This window comes from Pelophylax lessonae (assembly GCF_965119305.1).
Source record: "Pelophylax lessonae genome assembly, chromosome: 6".
NCBI lineage: Eukaryota > Metazoa > Chordata > Amphibia > Anura > Ranidae > Pelophylax > Pelophylax lessonae.
In genome coordinates, this window is record NC_138773.1 from 318,974,155 (window position 1) to 319,001,950 (window position 27,796).

Below are 27,796 nucleotides of genomic sequence, written 5' to 3' on the forward strand. Positions count from 1 at the left end.
ATCCCGCAATTCAATTGATCCTCAAAGGTTTTTATTGAATAGCGGAATAGGAAATATGATCAAAAAAAGTGTATGTATCTCGCACGTACACAACCACACTAGGCCCCAATTACTATTGTTTGTACCCCTAAAAGGCTAGATGAGGAGTAGGGGGGGTATGGAACAGGCAGCACCCTCAAACCTTCAGAAGTATGAGATGAACCCCAACAACTTGGAAAGGTGGATCTCTCTCACACGTACCGACACAGACTATCCCGCAATTCAATTGATCCTCAAAGGTTTTTATTGAATAGCGGAATAGGAAATATGATCAAAAAAAGTGTATGTATCTCGCACGTACACAACCACACTAGGCCCCAATTACTATTGTTTGTACCCCTAAAAGGCTAGATGAGGAGTAGGGGGGGTATGGAACAGGCAGCACCCTCAAACCTTCAGAAGTATGAGATGAACCCCAACAACTTGGAAAGGTGGATCTCTCTCACACGTACCGACACAGACTATCCCGCAATTCAATTGATCCTCAAAGGTTTTTATTGAATAGCGGAATAGGAAATATGATCAAAAAAAGTGTATGTATCTCGCACGTACACAACCACACTAGGCCCCAATTACTATTGTTTGTACCCCTAAAAGGCTAGATGAGGAGTAGGGGGGGTATGGAACAGGCAGCACCCTCAAACCTTCAGAAGTATGAGATGAACCCCAACAACTTGGAAAGGTGGATCTCTCTCACACGTACCAACACAGACTATCCCCCAATTTAACTGATCCCCAAAGGTTTTTGATTAAATAGCGGAATAGAAAATATGATCCCAAAAAAGTGTATGTATATCACACGTACACAACCACACTAGGCCCCAATTACTATTGTTTGTACCCCTAAAAGGCTAGGAGTAGGGGGAGTATGGAACAGGCAGCACCCTCAAACCTTCAGAAGTATGAGATGAACCTCAACAACTTGGAAAGGTGGATCTCTCTCACACGTACCAACACAGACTATCCCCCAATTTAACTGATCCCCAAAGGTTTTTGATTAAATAGCGGAATAGAAAATATGATCCCAAAAAAGTGTATGTATATCACACGTACACAACCACACTAGGCCCCAATTACTATTGTTTGTACCCCTAAAAGGCTAGGAGTAGGGGGAGTATGGAACAGGCAGCACCCTCAAACCTTCAGAAGTATGAGATGAACCTCAACAACTTGGAAAGGTGGATCTCTCTCACACGTACCAACACAGACTATCCCCCAATTTAACTGATCCCCAAAGGTTTTTGATTAAATAGCGGAATAGAAAATATGATCCCAAAAAAGTGTATGTATATCACACGTACACAACCACACTAGGCCCCAATTACTATTGTTTGTACCCCTAAAAGGCTAGGAGTAGGGGGAGTATGGAACAGGCAGCACCCTCAAACCTTCAGAAGTATGAGATGAACCCCAACAACTTGGAAAGGTGGATCTCTCTCACACGTACCAACACAGACTATCCCCCAATTTAACTGATCCCCAAAGGTTTTTGATTAAATAGCGGAATAGAAAATATGATCCCAAAAAAGTGTATGTATATCACACGTACACAACCACACTAGGCCCCAATTACTATTGTTTGTACCCCTAAAAGGCTAGGAGTAGGGGGGGTATGGAACAGGCAGCACCCTCAAACCTTCAGAAGTATGAGATGAACCCCAACAACTTGGAAAGGTGGATCTCTCTCACACGTACCAACACAGACTATCCCCCAATTTAACTGATCCCCAAAGGTTTTTGATTAAATAGCGGAATAGAAAATATGATCCCAAAAAAGTGTATGTATATCACACGTACACAACCACACTAGGCCCCAATTACTATTGTTTGTACCCCTAAAAGACTAGGAGTAGGGGGGGTATGGAACAGGCAGCACCCTCAAACCTTCAGAAGTATGAGATGAACCCCAACAACTTGGAAAGGTGGATCTCTCTCACACGTACCAACACAGACTATCCCCCAATTTAACTGATCCCCAAAGGTTTTTGATTAAATAGCGGAATAGAAAATATGATCCCAAAAAAGTGTATGTATATCACACGTACACAACCACACTAGGCCCCAATTACTATTGTTTGTACCCCTAAAAGGCTAGGAGTAGGGGGAGTATGGAACAGGCAGCACCCTCAAACCTTCAGAAGTATGAGATGAACCCCAACAACTTGGAAAGGTGGATCTCTCTCACACGTACCAACACAGACTATCCCCCAATTTAACTGATCCCCAAAGGTTTTTGATTAAATAGCGGAATAGAAAATATGATCCCAAAAAAGTGTATGTATATCACACGTACACAACCACACTAGGCCCCAATTACTATTGTTTGTACCCCTAAAAGGCTAGGAGTAGGGGGAGTATGGAACAGGCAGCACCCTCAAACCTTCAGAAGTATGAGATGAACCCCAACAACTTGGAAAGGTGGATCTCTCTCACACGTACCAACACAGACTATCCCCCAATTTAACTGATCCCCAAAGGTTTTTGATTAAATAGCGGAATAGAAAATATGATCCCAAAAAAGTGTATGTATATCACACGTACACAACCACACTAGGCCCCAATTACTATTGTTTGTACCCCTAAAAGGCTAGGAGTAGGGGGAGTATGGAACAGGCAGCACCCTCAAACCTTCAGAAGTATGAGATGAACCCCAACAACTTGGAAAGGTGGATCTCTCTCACACGTACCAACACAGACTATCCCCCAATTTAACTGATCCCCAAAGGTTTTTGATTAAATAGCGGAATAGAAAATATGATCCCAAAAAAGTGTATGTATATCACACGTACACAACCACACTAGGCCCCAATTACTATTGTTTGTACCCCTAAAAGGCTAGGAGTAGGGGGAGTATGGAACAGGCAGCACCCTCAAACCTTCAGAAGTATGAGATGAACCCCAACAACTTGGAAAGGTGGATCTCTCTCACACGTACCGACACAGACTATCCCGCAATTCAATTGATCCTCAAAGGTTTTTATTGAATAGCGGAATAGGAAATATGATCAAAAAAAGTGTATGTATCTCGCACGTACACAACCACACTAGGCCCCAATTACTATTGTTTGTACCCCTAAAAGGCTAGATGAGGAGTAGGGGGGGTATGGAACAGGCAGCACCCTCAAACCTTCAGAAGTATGAGATGAACCCCAACAACTTGGAAAGGTGGATCTCTCTCACACGTACCGACACAGACTATCCCGCAATTCAATTGATCCTCAAAGGTTTTTATTGAATAGCGGAATAGGAAATATGATCAAAAAAAGTGTATGTATCTCGCACGTACACAACCACACTAGGCCCCAATTACTATTGTTTGTACCCCTAAAAGGCTAGATGAGGAGTAGGGGGGGTATGGAACAGGCAGCACCCTCAAACCTTCAGAAGTATGAGATGAACCCCAACAACTTGGAAAGGTGGATCTCTCTCACACGTACCAACACAGACTATCCCCCAATTTAACTGATCCCCAAAGGTTTTTGATTAAATAGCGGAATAGAAAATATGATCCCAAAAAAGTGTATGTATATCACACGTACACAACCACACTAGGCCCCAATTACTATTGTTTGTACCCCTAAAAGGCTAGGAGTAGGGGGAGTATGGAACAGGCAGCACCCTCAAACCTTCAGAAGTATGAGATGAACCTCAACAACTTGGAAAGGTGGATCTCTCTCACACGTACCAACACAGACTATCCCCCAATTTAACTGATCCCCAAAGGTTTTTGATTAAATAGCGGAATAGAAAATATGATCCCAAAAAAGTGTATGTATATCACACGTACACAACCACACTAGGCCCCAATTACTATTGTTTGTACCCCTAAAAGGCTAGGAGTAGGGGGAGTATGGAACAGGCAGCACCCTCAAACCTTCAGAAGTATGAGATGAACCTCAACAACTTGGAAAGGTGGATCTCTCTCACACGTACCAACACAGACTATCCCCCAATTTAACTGATCCCCAAAGGTTTTTGATTAAATAGCGGAATAGAAAATATGATCCCAAAAAAGTGTATGTATATCACACGTACACAACCACACTAGGCCCCAATTACTATTGTTTGTACCCCTAAAAGGCTAGGAGTAGGGGGAGTATGGAACAGGCAGCACCCTCAAACCTTCAGAAGTATGAGATGAACCCCAACAACTTGGAAAGGTGGATCTCTCTCACACGTACCAACACAGACTATCCCCCAATTTAACTGATCCCCAAAGGTTTTTGATTAAATAGCGGAATAGAAAATATGATCCCAAAAAAGTGTATGTATATCACACGTACACAACCACACTAGGCCCCAATTACTATTGTTTGTACCCCTAAAAGGCTAGGAGTAGGGGGGGTATGGAACAGGCAGCACCCTCAAACCTTCAGAAGTATGAGATGAACCCCAACAACTTGGAAAGGTGGATCTCTCTCACACGTACCAACACAGACTATCCCCCAATTTAACTGATCCCCAAAGGTTTTTGATTAAATAGCGGAATAGAAAATATGATCCCAAAAAAGTGTATGTATATCACACGTACACAACCACACTAGGCCCCAATTACTATTGTTTGTACCCCTAAAAGACTAGGAGTAGGGGGGGTATGGAACAGGCAGCACCCTCAAACCTTCAGAAGTATGAGATGAACCCCAACAACTTGGAAAGGTGGATCTCTCTCACACGTACCAACACAGACTATCCCCCAATTTAACTGATCCCCAAAGGTTTTTGATTAAATAGCGGAATAGAAAATATGATCCCAAAAAAGTGTATGTATATCACACGTACACAACCACACTAGGCCCCAATTACTATTGTTTGTACCCCTAAAAGGCTAGGAGTAGGGGGAGTATGGAACAGGCAGCACCCTCAAACCTTCAGAAGTATGAGATGAACCCCAACAACTTGGAAAGGTGGATCTCTCTCACACGTACCAACACAGACTATCCCCCAATTTAACTGATCCCCAAAGGTTTTTGATTAAATAGCGGAATAGAAAATATGATCCCAAAAAAGTGTATGTATATCACACGTACACAACCACACTAGGCCCCAATTACTATTGTTTGTACCCCTAAAAGGCTAGGAGTAGGGGGAGTATGGAACAGGCAGCACCCTCAAACCTTCAGAAGTATGAGATGAACCCCAACAACTTGGAAAGGTGGATCTCTCTCACACGTACCAACACAGACTATCCCCCAATTTAACTGATCCCCAAAGGTTTTTGATTAAATAGCGGAATAGAAAATATGATCCCAAAAAAGTGTATGTATATCACACGTACACAACCACACTAGGCCCCAATTACTATTGTTTGTACCCCTAAAAGGCTAGGAGTAGGGGGAGTATGGAACAGGCAGCACCCTCAAACCTTCAGAAGTATGAGATGAACCCCAACAACTTGGAAAGGTGGATCTCTCTCACACGTACCAACACAGACTATCCCCCAATTTAACTGATCCCCAAAGGTTTTTGATTAAATAGCGGAATAGAAAATATGATCCCAAAAAAGTGTATGTATATCACACGTACACAACCACACTAGGCCCCAATTACTATTGTTTGTACCCCTAAAAGGCTAGGAGTAGGGGGAGTATGGAACAGGCAGCACCCTCAAACCTTCAGAAGTATGAGATGAACCTCAACAACTTGGAAAGGTGGATCTCTCTCACACGTACCAACACAGACTATCCCCCAATTTAACTGATCCCCAAAGGTTTTTGATTAAATAGCGGAATAGAAAATATGATCCCAAAAAAGTGTATGTATATCACACGTACACAACCACACTAGGCCCCAATTACTATTGTTTGTACCCCTAAAAGGCTAGGAGTAGGGGGAGTATGGAACAGGCAGCACCCTCAAACCTTCAGAAGTATGAGATGAACCCCAACAACTTGGAAAGGTGGATCTCTCTCACACGTACCAACACAGACTATCCCCCAATTTAACTGATCCCCAAAGGTTTTTGATTAAATAGCGGAATAGAAAATATGATCCCAAAAAAGTGTATGTATATCACACGTACACAACCACACTAGGCCCCAATTACTATTGTTTGTACCCCTAAAAGGCTAGGAGTAGGGGGAGTATGGAACAGGCAGCACCCTCAAACCTTCAGAAGTATGAGATGAACCTCAACAACTTGGAAAGGTGGATCTCTCTCACACGTACCAACACAGACTATCCCCCAATTTAACTGATCCCCAAAGGTTTTTGATTAAATAGCGGAATAGAAAATATGATCCCAAAAAAGTGTATGTATATCACACGTACACAACCACACTAGGCCCCAATTACTATTGTTTGTACCCCTAAAAGGCTAGGAGTAGGGGGAGTATGGAACAGGCAGCACCCTCAAACCTTCAGAAGTATGAGATGAACCCCAACAACTTGGAAAGGTGGATCTCTCTCACACGTACCAACACAGACTATCCCCCAATTTAACTGATCCCCAAAGGTTTTTGATTAAATAGCGGAATAGAAAATATGATCCCAAAAAAGTGTATGTATATCACACGTACACAACCACACTAGGCCCCAATTACTATTGTTTGTACCCCTAAAAGGCTAGGAGTAGGGGGAGTATGGAACAGGCAGCACCCTCAAACCTTCAGAAGTATGAGATGAACCTCAACAACTTGGAAAGGTGGATCTCTCTCACACGTACCAACACAGACTATCCCCCAATTTAACTGATCCCCAAAGGTTTTTGATTAAATAGCGGAATAGAAAATATGATCCCAAAAAAGTGTATGTATATCACACGTACACAACCACACTAGGCCCCAATTACTATTGTTTGTACCCCTAAAAGGCTAGGAGTAGGGGGAGTATGGAACAGGCAGCACCCTCAAACCTTCAGAAGTATGAGATGAACCTCAACAACTTGGAAAGGTGGATCTCTCTCACACGTACCAACACAGACTATCCCCCAATTTAACTGATCCCCAAAGGTTTTTGATTAAATAGCGGAATAGAAAATATGATCCCAAAAAAGTGTATGTATATCACACGTACACAACCACACTAGGCCCCAATTACTATTGTTTGTACCCCTAAAAGGCTAGGAGTAGGGGGAGTATGGAACAGGCAGCACCCTCAAACCTTCAGAAGTATGAGATGAACCCCAACAACTTGGAAAGGTGGATCTCTCTCACACGTACCAACACAGACTATCCCCCAATTTAACTGATCCCCAAAGGTTTTTGATTAAATAGCGGAATAGAAAATATGATCCCAAAAAAGTGTATGTATATCACACGTACACAACCACACTAGGCCCCAATTACTATTGTTTGTACCCCTAAAAGGCTAGGAGTAGGGGGGGTATGGAACAGGCAGCACCCTCAAACCTTCAGAAGTATGAGATGAACCCCAACAACTTGGAAAGGTGGATCTCTCTCACACGTACCAACACAGACTATCCCCCAATTTAACTGATCCCCAAAGGTTTTTGATTAAATAGCGGAATAGAAAATATGATCCCAAAAAAGTGTATGTATATCACACGTACACAACCACACTAGGCCCCAATTACTATTGTTTGTACCCCTAAAAGGCTAGGAGTAGGGGGGGTATGGAACAGGCAGCACCCTCAAACCTTCAGAAGTATGAGATGAACCCCAACAACTTGGAAAGGTGGATCTCTCTCACACGTACCAACACAGACTATCCCCCAATTTAACTGATCCCCAAAGGTTTTTGATTAAATAGCGGAATAGAAAATATGATCCCAAAAAAGTGTATGTATATCACACGTACACAACCACACTAGGCCCCAATTACTATTGTTTGTACCCCTAAAAGGCTAGGAGTAGGGGGAGTATGGAACAGGCAGCACCCTCAAACCTTCAGAAGTATGAGATGAACCCCAACAACTTGGAAAGGTGGATCTCTCTCACACGTACCAACACAGACTATCCCCCAATTTAACTGATCCCCAAAGGTTTTTGATTAAATAGCGGAATAGAAAATATGATCCCAAAAAAGTGTATGTATATCACACGTACACAACCACACTAGGCCCCAATTACTATTGTTTGTACCCCTAAAAGGCTAGGAGTAGGGGGAGTATGGAACAGGCAGCACCCTCAAACCTTCAGAAGTATGAGATGAACCCCAACAACTTGGAAAGGTGGATCTCTCTCACACGTACCAACACAGACTATCCCCCAATTTAACTGATCCCCAAAGGTTTTTGATTAAATAGCGGAATAGAAAATATGATCCCAAAAAAGTGTATGTATATCACACGTACACAACCACACTAGGCCCCAATTACTATTGTTTGTACCCCTAAAAGGCTAGGAGTAGGGGGAGTATGGAACAGGCAGCACCCTCAAACCTTCAGAAGTATGAGATGAACCTCAACAACTTGGAAAGGTGGATCTCTCTCACACGTACCAACACAGACTATCCCCCAATTTAACTGATCCCCAAAGGTTTTTGATTAAATAGCGGAATAGAAAATATGATCCCAAAAAAGTGTATGTATATCACACGTACACAACCACACTAGGCCCCAATTACTATTGTTTGTACCCCTAAAAGGCTAGGAGTAGGGGGAGTATGGAACAGGCAGCACCCTCAAACCTTCAGAAGTATGAGATGAACCCCAACAACTTGGAAAGGTGGATCTCTCTCACACGTACCAACACAGACTATCCCCCAATTTAACTGATCCCCAAAGGTTTTTGATTAAATAGCGGAATAGAAAATATGATCCCAAAAAAGTGTATGTATATCACACGTACACAACCACACTAGGCCCCAATTACTATTGTTTGTACCCCTAAAAGGCTAGGAGTAGGGGGGGTATGGAACAGGCAGCACCCTCAAACCTTCAGAAGTATGAGATGAACCCCAACAACTTGGAAAGGTGGATCTCTCTCACACGTACCAACACAGACTATCCCCCAATTTAACTGATCCCCAAAGGTTTTTGATTAAATAGCGGAATAGAAAATATGATCCCAAAAAAGTGTATGTATATCACACGTACACAACCACACTAGGCCCCAATTACTATTGTTTGTACCCCTAAAAGGCTAGGAGTAGGGGGGGTATGGAACAGGCAGCACCCTCAAACCTTCAGAAGTATGAGATGAACCCCAACAACTTGGAAAGGTGGATCTCTCTCACACGTACCAACACAGACTATCCCCCAATTTAACTGATCCCCAAAGGTTTTTGATTAAATAGCGGAATAGAAAATATGATCCCAAAAAAGTGTATGTATATCACACGTACACAACCACACTAGGCCCCAATTACTATTGTTTGTACCCCTAAAAGGCTAGGAGTAGGGGGAGTATGGAACAGGCAGCACCCTCAAACCTTCAGAAGTATGAGATGAACCCCAACAACTTGGAAAGGTGGATCTCTCTCACACGTACCAACACAGACTATCCCCCAATTTAACTGATCCCCAAAGGTTTTTGATTAAATAGCGGAATAGAAAATATGATCCCAAAAAAGTGTATGTATATCACACGTACACAACCACACTAGGCCCCAATTACTATTGTTTGTACCCCTAAAAGGCTAGGAGTAGGGGGAGTATGGAACAGGCAGCACCCTCAAACCTTCAGAAGTATGAGATGAACCCCAACAACTTGGAAAGGTGGATCTCTCTCACACGTACCAACACAGACTATCCCCCAATTTAACTGATCCCCAAAGGTTTTTGATTAAATAGCGGAATAGAAAATATGATCCCAAAAAAGTGTATGTATATCACACGTACACAACCACACTAGGCCCCAATTACTATTGTTTGTACCCCTAAAAGGCTAGGAGTAGGGGGAGTATGGAACAGGCAGCACCCTCAAACCTTCAGAAGTATGAGATGAACCTCAACAACTTGGAAAGGTGGATCTCTCTCACACGTACCAACACAGACTATCCCCCAATTTAACTGATCCCCAAAGGTTTTTGATTAAATAGCGGAATAGAAAATATGATCCCAAAAAAGTGTATGTATATCACACGTACACAACCACACTAGGCCCCAATTACTATTGTTTGTACCCCTAAAAGGCTAGGAGTAGGGGGAGTATGGAACAGGCAGCACCCTCAAACCTTCAGAAGTATGAGATGAACCCCAACAACTTGGAAAGGTGGATCTCTCTCACACGTACCAACACAGACTATCCCCCAATTTAACTGATCCCCAAAGGTTTTTGATTAAATAGCAGAATAGAAAATATGATCCCAAAAAAGTGTATGTATATCACACGTACACAACCACACTAGGCCCCAATTACTATTGTTTGTACCCCTAAAAGGCTAGGAGTAGGGGGGGTATGGAACAGGCAGCACCCTCAAACCTTCAGAAGTATGAGATGAACCCCAACAACTTGGAAAGGTGGATCTCTCTCACACGTACCAACACAGACTATCCCCCAATTTAACTGATCCCCAAAGGTTTTTGATTAAATAGCGGAATAGAAAATATGATCCCAAAAAAGTGTATGTATATCACACGTACACAACCACACTAGGCCCCAATTACTATTGTTTGTACCCCTAAAAGGCTAGGAGTAGGGGGAGTATGGAACAGGCAGCACCCTCAAACCTTCAGAAGTATGAGATGAACCCCAACAACTTGGAAAGGTGGATCTCTCTCACACGTACCAACACAGACTATCCCCCAATTTAACTGATCCCCAAAGGTTTTTGATTAAATAGCGGAATAGAAAATATGATCCCAAAAAAGTGTATGTATATCACACGTACACAACCACACTAGGCCCCAATTACTATTGTTTGTACCCCTAAAAGGCTAGGAGTAGGGGGAGTATGGAACAGGCAGCACCCTCAAACCTTCAGAAGTATGAGATGAACCCCAACAACTTGGAAAGGTGGATCTCTCTCACACGTACCAACACAGACTATCCCCCAATTTAACTGATCCCCAAAGGTTTTTGATTAAATAGCGGAATAGAAAATATGATGCCAAAAAAGTGTATGTATATCACACGTACACAACCACACTAGGCCCCAATTACTATTGTTTGTACCCCTAAAAGGCTAGGAGTAGGGGGAGTATGGAACAGGCAGCACCCTCAAACCTTCAGAAGTATGAGATGAACCTCAACAACTTGGAAAGGTGGATCTCTCTCACACGTACCAACACAGACTATCCCCCAATTTAACTGATCCCCAAAGGTTTTTGATTAAATAGCGGAATAGAAAATATGATCCCAAAAAAGTGTATGTATATCACACGTACACAACCACACTAGGCCCCAATTACTATTGTTTGTACCCCTAAAAGGCTAGGAGTAGGGGGAGTATGGAACAGGCAGCACCCTCAAACCTTCAGAAGTATGAGATGAACCCCAACAACTTGGAAAGGTGGATCTCTCTCACACGTACCAACACAGACTATCCCCCAATTTAACTGATCCCCAAAGGTTTTTGATTAAATAGCGGAATAGAAAATATGATCCCAAAAAAGTGTATGTATATCACACGTACACAACCACACTAGGCCCCAATTACTATTGTTTGTACCCCTAAAAGGCTAGGAGTAGGGGGAGTATGGAACAGGCAGCACCCTCAAACCTTCAGAAGTATGAGATGAACCCCAACAACTTGGAAAGGTGGATCTCTCTCACACGTACCAACACAGACTATCCCCCAATTTAACTGATCCCCAAAGGTTTTTGATTAAATAGCGGAATAGAAAATATGATCCCAAAAAAGTGTATGTATATCACACGTACACAACCACACTAGGCCCCAATTACTATTGTTTGTACCCCTAAAAGGCTAGGAGTAGGGGGAGTATGGAACAGGCAGCACCCTCAAACCTTCAGAAGTATGAGATGAACCCCAACAACTTGGAAAGGTGGATCTCTCTCACACGTACCAACACAGACTATCCCCCAATTTAACTGATCCCCAAAGGTTTTTGATTAAATAGCGGAATAGAAAATATGATCCCAAAAAAGTGTATGTATATCACACGTACACAACCACACTAGGCCCCAATTACTATTGTTTGTACCCCTAAAAGGCTAGATGAGGAGTAGGGGGAGTATGGAACAGGCAGCACCCTCAAACCTTCAGTATGAGATTGTGTTCACTGTACCCCACAAAGATTGAGTTCACTGCACCCCACAATGATTGTGTTCACTGCACCCCACAAAGATTGTGTTCACTGCACCTCACAAAGATTGTGTTCACTGTACCCCCCAAAGATTGTGTTCACTGCACCCCACAAAGATTCTGTTCACTGTACCCCACAAAGATTGTGTTCACTGCACCCCAAAAAGATTGTGTTCACTGCACCCCAAAAAGGATGTTGTTCACTGCACCCCAAAAAGGATGTTGTTCACTCCACCCCAAAAAGATTGTGTTCACTGCACCCCACAAAGATTGTGTTCACTGCACCCCAAAAAGATTGTGTTCACTGCACCCCAAAAATGATTTTGTTCACTGCACCCCAAAAAGGATTTTGTTCACTGCACCCCAAAAAGGATGTTGTTCACTCCACCCCAAAAAGATTGTGTTCACTGCACCCCAAAAAGATTGTGTTCACTGCACCCCACAAAGGATTTTGTTCACTGCACCCCAAAAAGATTGTGTTCACTGCACCCCAAAAAGGATGTTGTTCACTGCACCCCAAAAAGGATTTTGTTCACTGCACCCCAAAAAGATTGTGTTCACTGCACCCCACAAAGGATTTTGTTCACTGCACCCCACAAAGATTGTGTTCACTGCACACCAAAAAGGATTGTGTTCACTGCACCCCAAAAAGATTTTGTTCACTGCACCCCAAAAAGATTGTGTTCACTGCAGCCCAAAAAGATTGTGTTCACTGCAGCCCAAAAAGATTGTGTTCACTGCAGCCCAAAAAGATTGTGTTCACTGCAGCTCACACACAGAAAAATGGATGTGGATCACTGACACCTGCCTATCTCCAATCCCACACCACACAGCAATATCGATTGTAGTTTGTAGAACACAGTTTCCCTAAAATTCAGCAGACTCTGTCCCTAACAGGATTGAGAAGAGATCGTAGATCAGGATTGAGTGCAGACCCCACCCCCCACACAGCAATATCGATTGTAGTTTGTAGAAGACACTGACCCTATAATTCAGCAGACTCTATCCCTAAAATGCCTACAACTCGCCCTGCCTAAACACTCCGACCTGTCCCTCAATTCTATCCGGACACAAATGGTTTTTTCCTGCCTATCTTTCCCTAATCAGCAGCCAGCACGTTGATGTGTGCTCTGTCCCTGAATCTAAGCAGCATAATGACGCCGCTGCGGCTGCCTCGAACTTATAAAGACTTGGTCACATGCTTCAGACGGCCAATCACAGCTACTGAGACATTTGCAGGCATGGCTGGGATGGCTTAAGGCACACCAGTTAAACGATTGTTGATTGGCTGTTGAAAGCCCGCCATGAAAAGAGCGCCAAAGCATGCAAAACCCGGAAATAAAACGACCGAACACGGATTTTTACCCGAACATACAGTAAAGTGTCCGTGTCCGTGTTCGGGTACAAAAAATCCAATTATTCGGTACGAACACGAATAATACAGTCCGTGTTCGCTCAACACTAAAAGTCAGTACACGCTATCTATTTATCTATCGTAATGCCCTCAGGCTATTGATGTCTAGTAATTGTGTACAGCATCACACACACAACTATTAGTCTCCCACCCATTAGCCCTAATGCTAATCAATGAGCACTACCTCCATTGTCCATTTGCACCCGGTGATTAGCAAGAGCTTTTAATTGCTGCACCAAAAAAAAAAAAAACATTGTCTGTATTGATGAGATTAGGCATCTTATCTATTTTACTAGACAGGAAAACCAGAACTGGAAAGGATTTATGTGGAAGATAACTACTCCCTGGACATGAGAGCTAAACCTTACCATGTATTGTATTCCTCCATGTCCGTGGAGAAAGGGGAGATTATTTCTTCATATGTAGACCTTTGAAGTACTCCACTTTTGTGAGGAAAAAAATAATCAAACAAAGAAAAACAATATAGCGTATACAATTGCGACACAAATCATATTGTAATTGAATGTTATTAGAAATTACCTTTCCTTTTCAATCTGCAGCTGTTGTAATTTTCTGAAAATGCAATACAATATGGCCGCCTGGAGCTGTTCTGTATACAGAATGTATACTGACCACACCCCCAGAAACATCATTTCCTGCTTGTGTGATTGGCTCACCAATTTTCCCAGAAGTCTGCACTAAGATACAAGTCAGATTTCTGGCATCCCCTGCAACATAAATATAATTTTTGGTGAGATACTCCCAATAGGAACACGTCTAAAGGGATGCAGGCCCAGCAGATTTCCTCATTAGAGCCCTGCAGCTGCCACAGCTGATTGAGAATTATGAAACCACTCCCATTAGACCCACTCAGCACAGAGGAACAAACAGTGATTTCTTCAGAATAACAAAAGGTCGGAATCTGCAACAAAGTTTGTTATAATCCCTGCAATGTACAGAGATCACCCAGAGGGGAATGTTTTTTTTCTTAACAAAAGTGGAGTTACGCTTTAAGAGTAAGAAAACAACCGATGACCATCAGTCCCCGTTCACACTAAGGCGACCTGTGAGGCGACCTGGTCGCCTCACAGGTCGCCGTAGGTCGCCTTCCATAGGGAAGCTGCGGACCCGTTCTAATAGGAGCGACACAAGTCGCTCCGACTTAGAAAAAGGGTCCGGAGCTTCTTTGGGGCGACCCGGAGGCGACCGCCATAGACTTCAATGTTATGAAGTCCGTGGCAGCCGCTCCGAGGTCGCGGCGCACTGCTCGCACCGCGACCTCGGAGGTCGCCCCCCCAAGTCGGATCGCGGCAATGTGAACGGGGCTTCATTGTAATTTTGCTCCAACTGAGGAAAATTGCCTGTTGTCCAGAGATTTAATGACAGTCTATAGGGATGATGGCTAATCGTGGCTAAACGCCTGACAAAATGCTAAATTCACAGCAGGTATAGAAAAAAATCACCCTCCTTTAACCACTTAAGGACCAGGCCTATTTCTGACATTTGTTGTTTAGCAACTTCTGGACCGGAAGATTTTCCCGCTTATTGACCAGGCCATATTTTGTGATTCAGCACTGCGTTAATTTAACGGACAATTGCACGGTCCTGTGACGCTGTACCCAAATAAAAATGATGTCTTTTTTTTCCCCCACAAACAGAGCTTTCTTTTGGTGGTATTTGATCACCTCTGCGATTTTTATTTTTTTGCGCTATAAACAAAAAAAGAGCGAAAATTCTGAAAAAAAAAAAAATAAAACTATTTTTCACTTTCTGCTATATAACATTGTCAATAAAAAAATTAAAAATCAACATTATTTTGGTAAAGAAAATCGCAATAAACGTATTTTGATTGGTTTCGCATCTACTAACTACAGGAAAGATTCATGTCATTTTTATTGTTGTATTGTATTGTTTTTATTTTTATTTTTTACTAGCAATGGCAGCGATCTGCGATTTTTAGCAGGACTGCAACATTGCGGCGGACAGATTGGACCCCTAACTGACATTTTTGACACTCTTGGGGGGACCAGTGACATTACTACAGTAATCAGTGCTAAAAATATGCAGTTACTGTAATAATGACACTGGCAGGGAAGGGGTTAACACTGTGGGTAATCAAGGGGTTAAATGTGAGCCTAGGGGAGTGATTCTAACTGTGGGAGGCGGGGCTTGTGAAATGACCATAGAGACCTGTGATCCTATATAGAAGAAGAACGGTCAGCTGTGTTTACAACAGCTGACCGTTCTTCTCTCTCAGCGGGGAACGATTGTGGGTGTCAGGCGGCAATCGGAGCCACCTGACCTGTGCATCGGCTTCCCCGCTGCCAAGTGGGGCCGGCGCGCGACCGACGTAGGTCTACGTTGGTTTGCGCAGGAGAGCCACACTGCCGTAGTAAAAAGGCGGCGTGTGGTCGGCAACCGGTTAAATCAGTATTTTTTGCTAGAAAATTACTTAGAACCCCCAAACATTATATATATATATATATATATATATATATATATATATATATATATATCTATATATATAGATATATATATATAGATATATATATATATATATATATATATATATATAGATAGATAGATATTTTTTAGCAAAGATTCTGGAGAATAAAATGGCGGTTGTTGCAATATTTATATCAAAGGCGATCTAAGATGTTTCTTCTTAATCCCTACCTGTTACATCTGCAACTGGACCCCCGATTGCTTACCTGCAGGGGGGCGATCCTGAGGACCACAACCTGGTGGCACTAGCATGCAGCAAAACCCAGCTCTGATAAATATCAACTAGTGCTTAGTCCCCATTCCTTCAGATGAGCCCTCGTCACCTGCCAGGGTGATCTGCTCATGTACTTATACTGCTGGTCACTGCTATAACTACTGACCTCCGAGCCTCACCCCTGAGCAGAGATAGTGTTTAGTTACCTTAACTAGTTCCGGACCACCCGCCGCCGATTTACTGCAGCAGGCAGCCCCTCCTGCGTGAACCGACATAGGTCTACGTGCAGCGGCGGCGTGCTCCCGTCCCCACTCGTCAGCGGGGACTCCGATGCACGGGACAGGTGGCTCCGATTACCGCCTGCCACCCACGATCGCTCCCCGATGAGAGAGAAGAACGGTCAGCTGTTGTAAACCCAGCCGATCGTTCTTCTCTCTGGAAGGATCACTGAGTGCATGTGATCCTTCTATATAGAATCACAGGTCTCTATGATCATTTTACAAGCTCCGCCCCCATACAGTTAGAATCACTCCCCTAGGCTCACATTTAACCCCTTGATCACCCACAGTGTTAACCCCTTCCCTGCCAGTGTCATTATTACAGTAACAGTACATATTTTTAGCACTTATTACTGTAGTAATTTCACTGGTACCCCCAAAAGTGTCAAAAATGTCAGTTAGGGGTCCGATCTGTCCGCCGCAAACAAGCCGCCTGTCATTCTCCCCTGTGTAGAAATAGTGATCATACGGTTCTACTATGTAGGACTGTTGATCACTGTTTCTACAGCTCAAGCCACAGCCAATCACAGTTAGAATCACACCCCTAGGGACACACATAACCCCTCCCTCTCAAATAAAGTTAACCCCTTCACTGCCAGTGTAATTTTACAGTAACAGTGCATATGTATAGCACTGATTACTGTAGAAATGTCACTGGTAACCCCAAAAGTGTCAAAAATGTCAGTCAAGGGTCCGATCTGTCCGCCGCAATGTCGCAGTACCGCAAAAAAAAAATCGCAGATCCCTGCCATTACGCGTTAAAAAAAAAAACAACAAAAATGACAAAAATCTTTCCTTTAGTTAGTAAACGCGATAACTTTTGCGCAAACCAATCAAAATACGCTTTTTGCGATTTTCTTTTACCAAACATATGTAGCATAAAACAAATTGGCCGAAAATGTTAAAAAATTTTGATTTTTAAATTTTTTTGGGGGGGGAATTTCATATAAAAAAATGTGAAAAATATTGTTATTTTTGCAAAATTGTCGCTCTTTTTTTGTTTATAGCGCATGATCAAAAAATCGGAGAGGTGATCAAATACCACCAAAAGAAAGCTCTGTTTGTGGGAAAAAAAAGGACGTCAAATTTGTTTAGGTACAGCGTCGCACGACCGCGCAATTGTCCATTAAAGTCACGCAGTGCCAAATCACAAAATACCCCCTGGTCAGGAAGAGGGAAAATCTTCCGGGGCTTAAGTGGTTAAGGGGACTGAATAATGTGCATGGGGATTTATGAGCAAATGTAAAAAGTTAAATGCTGTTGTCACTTGTCATTTTCAGGTTACGGTTTGCCAAAAATATTCCCAGCGCGATGGCAATGGAGCTTCAGTGTATGTTGGAATAGTAATAATTTCATGTGTGATTCACATGGAGAAACAGGAGCATCCCAGCACATGAATATTTTAGGATGTTCAAGGGGAGAGAAGGAGATGGAATTCTATTTTAAGCACAAGATGAGAAGATATGAAAGATTAGATCATTGTCAGTACAGGTGAATGCGGACGAGGAAAAAATAAAACATATTTGTGTGTGTGTGTGTAACCTCTATCCTGATCTTTCCTTTCTTTTACAGATTAACGTAAGACAAAGTAGTCAAAGATATGAGATAATTATTTTAACAGAAATATTCTAATCTGTCCAAAAATTATTTTTGTTAGGCTATTCTTGTGTAGCACCCTACAGGTAGGTGCTAGGTAAAACTATAGTGGGCCTTGTCTGCCTAACAGCAGGGCTGTGATTTAATAGTCAGGGTGTCATATTTTCCAGGTGTGCCTGCTGAAGGGGGAGTCTCCCCATTGGCTCCTGTGAGAGGCTTCTCATGGGGCGGTGGAGGAAACCCAATCAGGGGACACATCCAGGCTTGTAACTACCCCAGGAGGCAAATTGTGCTGCAAAGGATTCTGGGAGTGGGTATAAGTTTGGGGTGGCACATGACACAATGTCTTTGGTGGGAGCAGAGTCCCAGGAAGGAGAGTGCGGCTGTCTCTCCTCCTGTCTGAGGAAGGTGGATGTCTTGGGGTGGCGCCTGTGTGTCCAGAGAGTGCTGAGTGAGCTGAGGGGATCCGGTGTGCCGAGAGCCTGTGGAGAGAGAGAGAGAGGGGTCCAGTCCCAGGAAAGCCTACACAGGTCGTGAGAACTGAGGATTGCCCCTGGGGGCATGGCCGGTGCTACCGCTAGGTGAACTAGGCAGCTGCCTAAGGCGCACTGCCACCTAGGGCGCAGCCATGACCAGTGCCACATTCTTCTCTTGTCACCTCCTCATCCCCGGTGGATGTCCCATCTGAAGGGGGGGGGGCAGTGTGTACAGGAAGGGAGGTGTAGGGTTAAAGGGGGGCGGTGTGTATAGGAAGGGGGTGTAGGGTTAAAGGGGGGCGATGTGTATAGGAAGGGGGGGCAGTGTGTACAGGAAGGGAGGTGTAGGGTTAAAGAGGGCAGTGTGTACAGGAAAGGGAGTGTACGGTTAAAGGGGGGGGAGAACATTATTTGCAGGAAGGGGAGCAATAAGTACAGTTTTTATTTTGGGGGGGGGAGGGTGCAAGTAGCTGGTCTTGCCTAGGGTGCAAAATAGTCAAGCACCGGCCCTGGCTGGAGGTCTGCCGGAAGTTAGAGGAGACCACTCTGGATCCAGTGCCAGCTAGCTGTAAAGGGAGTACCTAGGTTGAGGACCCTGAAGCTACAGAGGGGGGTACATAGTCAGTGGACCCTGAAGAGTTCAAGGTCAAAGGGGGCACCTGCAGTTTGGGCCCTGAATTGTACAGAGCGTGCCAGTTACAGTGACAGCTGTACAGAGTTCTACTTCATACTACCTCAAGCTGTGCCAGGCGGGGGAAAGTATTCAGTGATTTTCACAGTACAACAGTGTCAGGAGTTCTACAGTTCTCAGTCTTGGATCTTCTGGACTACGAGTCAAGGATTCAGCACTTCTTTTGTTCTACAGAGTGTTCTCAGTGTCAGTGAGCATTGGCTGGTGCCGGCTGGCGTCACGGAAACGCCAACGGGCATTTCAGAAGTAAAGTCCCAATTGTAATTAGTTAAACCTCAGGGGGTATCCCACTCATTCCCTTCTCCCATCCCCTTTATTCCAATAAAAACCACAAACAAAGATGCCAGAGTTGTCGCTGCTTCCGTTGTCACACCCAGGGACTCAGCTCACGTGGGTTGGAGAGGATTCCAGTACTAATGGCAGACCCACATCAGGCCACAGGCCTGGAAACCTTGCTACACTTGATTTCCTTTTTATTAGGTGTTTGTACACCGAATGTAAAATATTTCATTAAATATTTTAGCTGTTGTCTTCCATTTTATGATTTTCGTTATCTTCTGCATCTTCGTATATTGCAGTCAATGGAAACTCCCACTCAAGCTAAACTGGCTCCTGATTTGACATCTTTCCATGGAACTGTGCAACTAAGTCGACATCCCCTACTGGTTGAAATAGGCATTGCAGCAGGGGTGTAAACTAGAAGTTAATTTAGTGCACAGAGCAGGCCTTTAGGGTTTTGGTAGTTTCCATGCAAATCCTGAATGCTTCTTTTGAAATCTGATTGGTCTTTTGGTTTCCATTGTTTTTCTTATTATCTGCCTGTATATGATGGTGCAAAATGCTGCTTGACCTGAGCTTTGTCTGTTTTCTAATTTTACCCGAAAACTGCCTACCATAGCCCATACCTGTCTCCCAATTTTGTGCCCCCACTTCGCTTGCTTGTCAACCCATTAGCTTGTTTGCTGTTCCAACAACATGGGGGTAATAAGCAAAATAAGTTGAAATCTCCCTGTGGCTGTTCCTGGAAAAGTTTTGGAACCCCCTTAGACTCCACCCTCTTAGGGATGCCTTTTCATACTATTATTTACATAGATAAGCTACCCATAGATGGATTAAATCTTTTATTCTGTGTTGAAATCTAATGAAGGAGCTTCAAGTTTTATCCTGTGTTGAGACCTGAAGAAGCAGCTCCTGACGAAGGAGCTCCAAGTTTTATCCTGAGTTGAGACCTAAGGAAGGAGCTCCAAGTTTTATCCTGTGTGGAGTCCTGATGAAGGAGCTTCAAGTTTTATCCTGTGTGGAGACCTAATGAAGTAGCTCCAAGTTTTATCTTGTGTGGAGACCTGATGAAGGAGCTCCAAGTTTTATCTTGTGTGGAGACCTGATGAAGGAGCTCCAAGTTTATCCTGCGTTTAGACCTGATGAAGGAGCTCCAAGTTTTATCTTGTGTGGAGACCTGATGAAGGAGCTCCGAGTTTTATCCTGTGTGGAGACCTGATGAAGGAGCTCCAAGTTTATCCTGCGTTTAGACCTGATGAAGGAGCTCCAAGTTTTATCTTGTGTGGAGACCTGATGAAGGAGCTCCGAGTTTTATCCTGTGTTGAGACCTGATGAAGGAGCTCCAAGTTTTATTCTGTGTTGAGACCTAATGAAGAAGCTCCAAGTTTTATACTGTGTTAAGATCTGAAGAAGGAGCTTTTGATGAAGGAGCTCCAAGTTTTATCCTGTGTTGAGACCTGATGAAGAAGCTCCAACTGTGTTGAGACCTGATGAAGGAGCTCCAAGTTTTATCCTGTGTTGAGACCTGATGAAGGAGCTCCAAATTTTATTCTGTGTTGAGACCTGATGAAGGGGGTATGGCATTGCCCCTGAAACATGTTGGATGCTTTTTATGACTTTTTTAATCAATAATTAAAATTGTCTTGGACCCTTTTTCCAAATGTGTTCTGGTGCTCCTTTCTGTATTTCCATGGCTCTAAATATCCAGGACTGAGAGAATGGGAACCCTTCCCAGTATTCACATTCACAGCAGGTGTGCAGACCCAACAAAACAAAGCAGATATTTAACAACCTTTGTCCCTGCAAGTTATAATAAAGCATTAGGTGGTATAAAGTGGAACTATGAACAAAATAAAAAATGTCAAATATGATGTCAGAAGCAAAGGCTTTTTAAATTTTTCTTTCTGAGTTTAATTTTTCCACTTTAGCAGTGTAACAATGTTGTTTATCTTGCAATGAATTAGTGCAGCAGTTTTGTCACACTGTTGTTTTATATAGACTGGACATATAGCATGAAATGGACTTTACCAATTTCAGCTCCTATACTGTTATACCCCTTTGGATCAGAATGCTCTTTGCATTTCCACTATAGGCCTGTTTATTCAGTGATAACTTTTTTACTACTTAATCACTTGCTGACCACCCGCCGCAGATATACTGCGGCAGACTGGCTCGGCTGCGTGCCCGCCCCCATTAGGCAGCGGGGATGCCGATCCAAGGGGCCAGCAGCTGCGATCGCTCCCCGTGAAGAGAGAACGACGGTCTGCTGTTGTAAATGAACACAGAGCGCCTGTAATCCTCCTATTTAGGATCACACAAGTCCCTCCCCCACACAGTTAGAAAACACCCCCTAGGCTCACATTTAACCCTTTGATTCCCCACTGGGTTAACCCCTTCCCTGCCAATGTTATTATTACAGTAACAGTGCATATTTGTAGCACTCATTACTGTAGTAATGTCACCGGTCCACCCAAAAGTGTCAAAAATGTCAGTTAGGGGTCCAATCTGTCCGCCGCAATGTCGCAGTTCTGCAAAAAAATTGCAGATTGCCGCCATTACTAGTAAAAAAATAAAAAAAAATGACATAAATATTTCCCCTTACGGGGCGCACCATCAGATCTTTTAATGTACGTGTCAATGAGCACATCACCAGCATCATTACAGGCAAAGATAAACACAATGTATCTAAACATTATTTATTGTCCCACCATAAAGATCCTACAGGCACTCTTTTTCAGGTTATAGACCAGTACACATCTCCATGGAGGGGTGGTTCAAAAATTCGAGGTGTCTCCAGGAGAGAGACATACTGGATCTATACCCTTAAATCTTACCATCCTTATGGTTTAAACATTGAGTGGGACATTTATAAATGCCTTTATAAATACAGCATAATGTGTACACTTTTTATTCCATAAGTCCTGCTCTTTTAGCCATTTGTTCCCTTCCTCCATTCTTTTTTCTTGATTTTAAATATATTTTAAATATATTTTGTTTTTAACATAAACTTTTTTAATCTTTTTGTGGTATATTAAATATTTACATTTTTATTCATTTTTCTAGTTATGAAAATATATATATGTGTATGATTTATACCTTTTAATTGGTCTTTTTATACATTAGGTAGCATAACTTGTTATGGATAAGTTCATTTGTCTTTTGTATCCTCCTGGTATTGAAATATTCTTGGACATTGCTTATTAGTATTCTCTTCCGGTTCCGGAAATATTGGTTCATCTTTGTATGAATATGAGGATTCGGTCCCGACCACTATTTTTAATTCCGGAATCGTTGATAGAGATACACTAGGATTAAGTACCTTGAATCGCAAACTTACGATACGCTGCGCTTCATTGACGTCACTTCCGCTGAGTCCCGGATGTGATGTCAGCGTATTCGTGTTTTTTTCACGATGAGGCTTGAAGCGCATGGCGGCGTGATTGCTGACTTCCTGTCGGTCCCGAGTCGTTGCGCTTCAGTGGCATCACTTCCTTGTGAGTTCCGGAGGTGACGCCATTTCATTGGCGGTTTCTCATAGCGAGTCTTGAAGCGCATGCCGGCATGTTTGCTGGCTTTCTTTGCGGTCCACAGCTAATTTCCTCCAGGTGGAACAAACCAACCTACATATTATATATAGAGGACATTTAAAAGCTGACAAATATCTTTTGAAAAAGGCAGGTATGCCGAAACATGTTAAGAGGACCTTAGTCAGCCCAGCTGTTTATACTTGACACGCTATTCATTCACGGATGTTTGTAAGTGTATCAGCAATTTTTTTAATAAACTGTTTTTAGCAATATTACACTATGTATGTCCCCCTTCTTTTTGATACACCATCCATCGTGTGGGAGTGGAGATTTTGATTGATCATACCTGTCAAGGATCTATACGCTATCCATCGAGGTCGGTGAATCCTGCTGGGACACTCCATCACTCTCTTGTTTGACCCCTATACTATACGGTATCGGGGTCCCATCCATCTGGTGAGCGCAATTCACTTTATCTTCACTGGTGTTGTTATTTAGTGCACAACGAGTTTATATTATTTTCGTTTGGATTTCTTTCACCACTATTCATCACTATTTACATGAAGTTTTCACATTGGACTTTTCATGTTTGTTGGACTCTAATACCATTATCAGCGCTGCACATTTGTTTTTCTTTTTTGTACCGTTTATCACTTTATTGTCTAATGATTGGTGTCAGCTGCTTTTTCACTTTTCAGTTAGCGCAGTAATTTTTTGTTTCCATGTTTATTGAAATATACTAAAGCCAAGTTTTATGGCCTTCCGGACAGGGCTGGAGCGTGGCTAGCCAGGCGGGTCAAGGCGTAACAAGCCAAACGTAAAATTGCTTCCATTTCACATCCTGACACTAAGATTTCTATGTCTAACCCAAAAGATATAGCCGACGCCTTTGCGGATTACTATCAATCACTTTACGACCTGCGATCGGACCCTGTCACTCCCCAGCCCTGTCTTGAACTAATTGAGGACTTTCTCAAGAAGATCAGGCTCCCAGCACTCACAGCGGATCAACTCCAGTCCATTTCTCTACCCTTTACTTCCCTTGAAATCTCATCGGCCATCCGCAAACTTCCCAACCATAAGTCCCCTGGGGAGGACGGCCTCCCCAATGAATTTTATAAGGCTCTAGTTAATGAAATTACTCCACGCTTGCAACCCATTTTTGAACTTGCTTCCTCCTCATCCATGTTTCCTTCAGAAATGTTGAGGGCTGTGATAGTGACCCTACCTAATCCCGGCAAGGACCCTGCGGTCCCGGCAAACTACAGGCCGATCTTGCTTTTAAACACCAATGTTAAAGTATTTGCTAAGTTGTTGGCCCTCAGGATCCAGCAGGTCCTGCCTGTTCTGGTTCACCCGGACCAGGTTGGGTTTGTCCGGGTCGCCAGGCCCCGGACGGAACGAGACGGCTTGTCGGCTTGATCTCCCGGGCTGGAGCTACTCGGACGCCTTCTCTGCTCCTCTCTTTAGATGCGGAGAAGGCGTTCGACCGGGTCCACTGGGGCTACTAAGAGCGGCTCTTGATGCCTTCGGAATTGGGGGGTGGATACAATCAGGTGTTTTGTCTCTGTACTCCAATCCGTCTGCCACTGTTCTCAATTCCGGAATGAAATCTAAACCTATCCGAATCACTAACGGAACCAGACAGGGGTGCCCCTTGTCCCCCATTATATTTGCATTACTGATGGAGCCTCTGGCAGAATGATTCCGTTCTCATCCTCGCATCAAAGGTTTGTCGGTGGCCGGCTTGGAACACAAGATAAGCCTTTTTGCCAACGATGTCATGCTCATGCTCACAGACCCGGCCACCTCCCTGCCGGAAGCGTATACACTCCTGTCTGACTTTAGCAAGGTGTCTTATTACAAGCTCAATGCAAACAAATCCCAAATTCTGGGCCTTCATATACCGCCTGCACTACAGAGCTCCCTAACTGGGAAATTTCCATTTATCTGGTCCTCACATACTATACCATTCCTAGGTACCCATCTTACACCACATACGTCACAACTTTATTAACAAAACTTTAAACCCTTCCTGGAATCCCTGCCCGCTTTACTGCAGCAATTAAAAATACAGGAACTGTCCACTATGGGTCGAATAGCCTCCTTCAAAATGCTTGTACTGCCGAAACTACTTTACCTTTTCCGAACCATTGCCATCCCCCTGCCTGTGTCCTTTTTCTCAGCTCTCCAAAAACTTCTGACCCGTTTTGTGTGGAACGCTAAGCCTCCAAGATGCCCTCTTAAAACCATGGTCTTACACAGAAAGCATGGCAGCATGGGTGTCCCCAACCTGTTAGCCTACTATAAGGCGTGTGTTTTAGATCAGCTTAGATATTGGTGGGCACCGACTCCACACAAAACATGGGCATACATTGAAGCTTCTGAACTCCCCTGTACCGATTTACAACTGTCTGCCGCACTGGGTGCTCGGCCTACTGTTCTTGAAAACCCGATAACACTAGCCTCTCTTACCCAGTGGAAGTAATTCTGCAGCTTGCAATCTCCTGAAGCTTCCGTGAGCACTATACCCATCCCACTGAAAGTGCTGTACCACTTCATCCCTCACATTGATCTACGGCCCTGGCTGGGAAAGGGAATATCGCTGCTGAGTGACCTATTCCTGGACTCCCGCATAAGTCCATTTGATAGCTTACAGGCCCGTTTTGATTTACCATGGAGTACGTTCTTCACTTACCTCCAGGTTAGCTCTTTGCTTAAAAAGAATCCGCTTCCCACTTATTTGGAACTCCCTAACTTGGTACATCTTTTCCTTCAGAACACAGCTTCTCACATGAAAGGCATTACACTGTTTTACGCCTTCCACAATGACCACAACACCTTCTCTAAATCCCTTTCCGTCATCAAGTGGGAACGAACCCTGTCGGCGTCATTTTCTGACTCCACTTGGTTGAAAACCTTTGCTTCCACTTACGCTGCCACTAAATGTGCCACACATTGGGAACAATACCAGAAGGTGCTCCACTCTTGGTATTTCACACAGTTTAAACGTCTAAGTTGTACCCGTCCCACTCCTCCCTCTGCTGGCAACAGTGTGGAGAGATAGGGACCCTGTATCACACACTGTGATCCTGTGTCTCTCTGCGCTCCTTCTGGAACAAAATATTCACATTGATTTCAGAGATTACACATGATACTGTCTCCCCATCTCCAACATTAGCTATCTTACATCGCAATATTCAAGACCTTCAACCTTGCCATAGAACAGTAGTCATACACCTGCTTCTCACAGCGAAAACTGCTATCGCTACACATTGGAAATCTCCTGTACCCCCTTCTCATAATGAAGTCATCCTTGAGCTTAACCACCAATGTATGATGGAAAGATTGCTTGCGATTGCCAATTTTGCCACTCCCTCGTTCCGGAGGAAGTGGGGAGTTTGGTTATCTCACCCCAAGTGTACTGTCTCGGACTGAGACAATATGACTTAATGACCGGGATATAGCTGGACCTCTCTTTGTCTTCTTCTTCTACCCTTTTCCTCTTTCTTTTATACTCTTCCCTTCCTCCATCCCCGTCCCCTTTTTGTCCTTCTTCCCTGCCATTTTGTCTTTCTAGCCTTTACCCCCTCTAAGTGACTTGCCTTAGTGTCTGGGTCAACTCTGGGTGCTTTGCTCTGCGTTCCGAGCATGTTGTTATGGTTATTTGAGTGTAAGATTACTTAGGCTGCTGGAAGTAAACCCGTATTGATCTCTCTTCTGTCATCTCCCCGGGGCACAGTTTGTTCCCCTTGGGGTGCCCGGAGGATGATGTCACACGCTGTATGGCTAAGTTCACTTGCCTGTATACGTATGCTATGTTATGATGATGTTTGTACTTGCTGTATCTAATGTTATGTACTTCATGCCTTGACCCCATTTGTACCGCTTTGATTTGATCACTTGGCAGCTTACCCTAGTTCTACTTGTCAAACTTTAATAAAAATTATTGAAACTAAAAATTGTCGTTTTTGATAGAGAGCCAATTATTGAAAAAATTATTGGAAAAAAAATTAGATTTCTTTGGATTTAGTGTCTGGGGGGTCTACAAAGTGTACCTGTGAAGTTCCAGCTCTGTAGCATGTCCAGAACCAGAATTATTGCATTCCAAACCTTCAAAATGACTTTTTTGCTTAACCGCGCCTTTCTTTTGCTCCTAATAAACTGCACAGCCACTTAACAGGACTTAACGCTTACAACAAGAACAGACGTTAACTTGTCACTGAGGCTTTGGCAACTCTGCGCGGTGAAATTCACCTGCAAAATGCACACTGCTATGCGACCCAAAGTTGTCGCTAAATACAGCAAATGTGTGTATCGCTGAAATGTATTTTGCACACTAGCAGACTAGCAAGCACGTATACCTGCTGTAGATATATCAGCAGTGCAACATGCTCACTAGACGGAACCCTGACACTTAAAACTATCCCTACAAAAACTAGATTATTGAATCTAACTATAGTGGTATATAGTACCCTAACTACACTGTATATCCCTTTCCTCACACTAAAAGAACAGCTCCATACAGCAGAAGATAATTTCTAACTGACACTGTCCCTTTACATTTTTTTTTTTCTAACTCAAACAGCACAATCACTGTATTTCTAACTACACTCACAATATTTATGTAAGCTGACTGCTCTTCTGCTGATATGGAGCTTTACAAGCA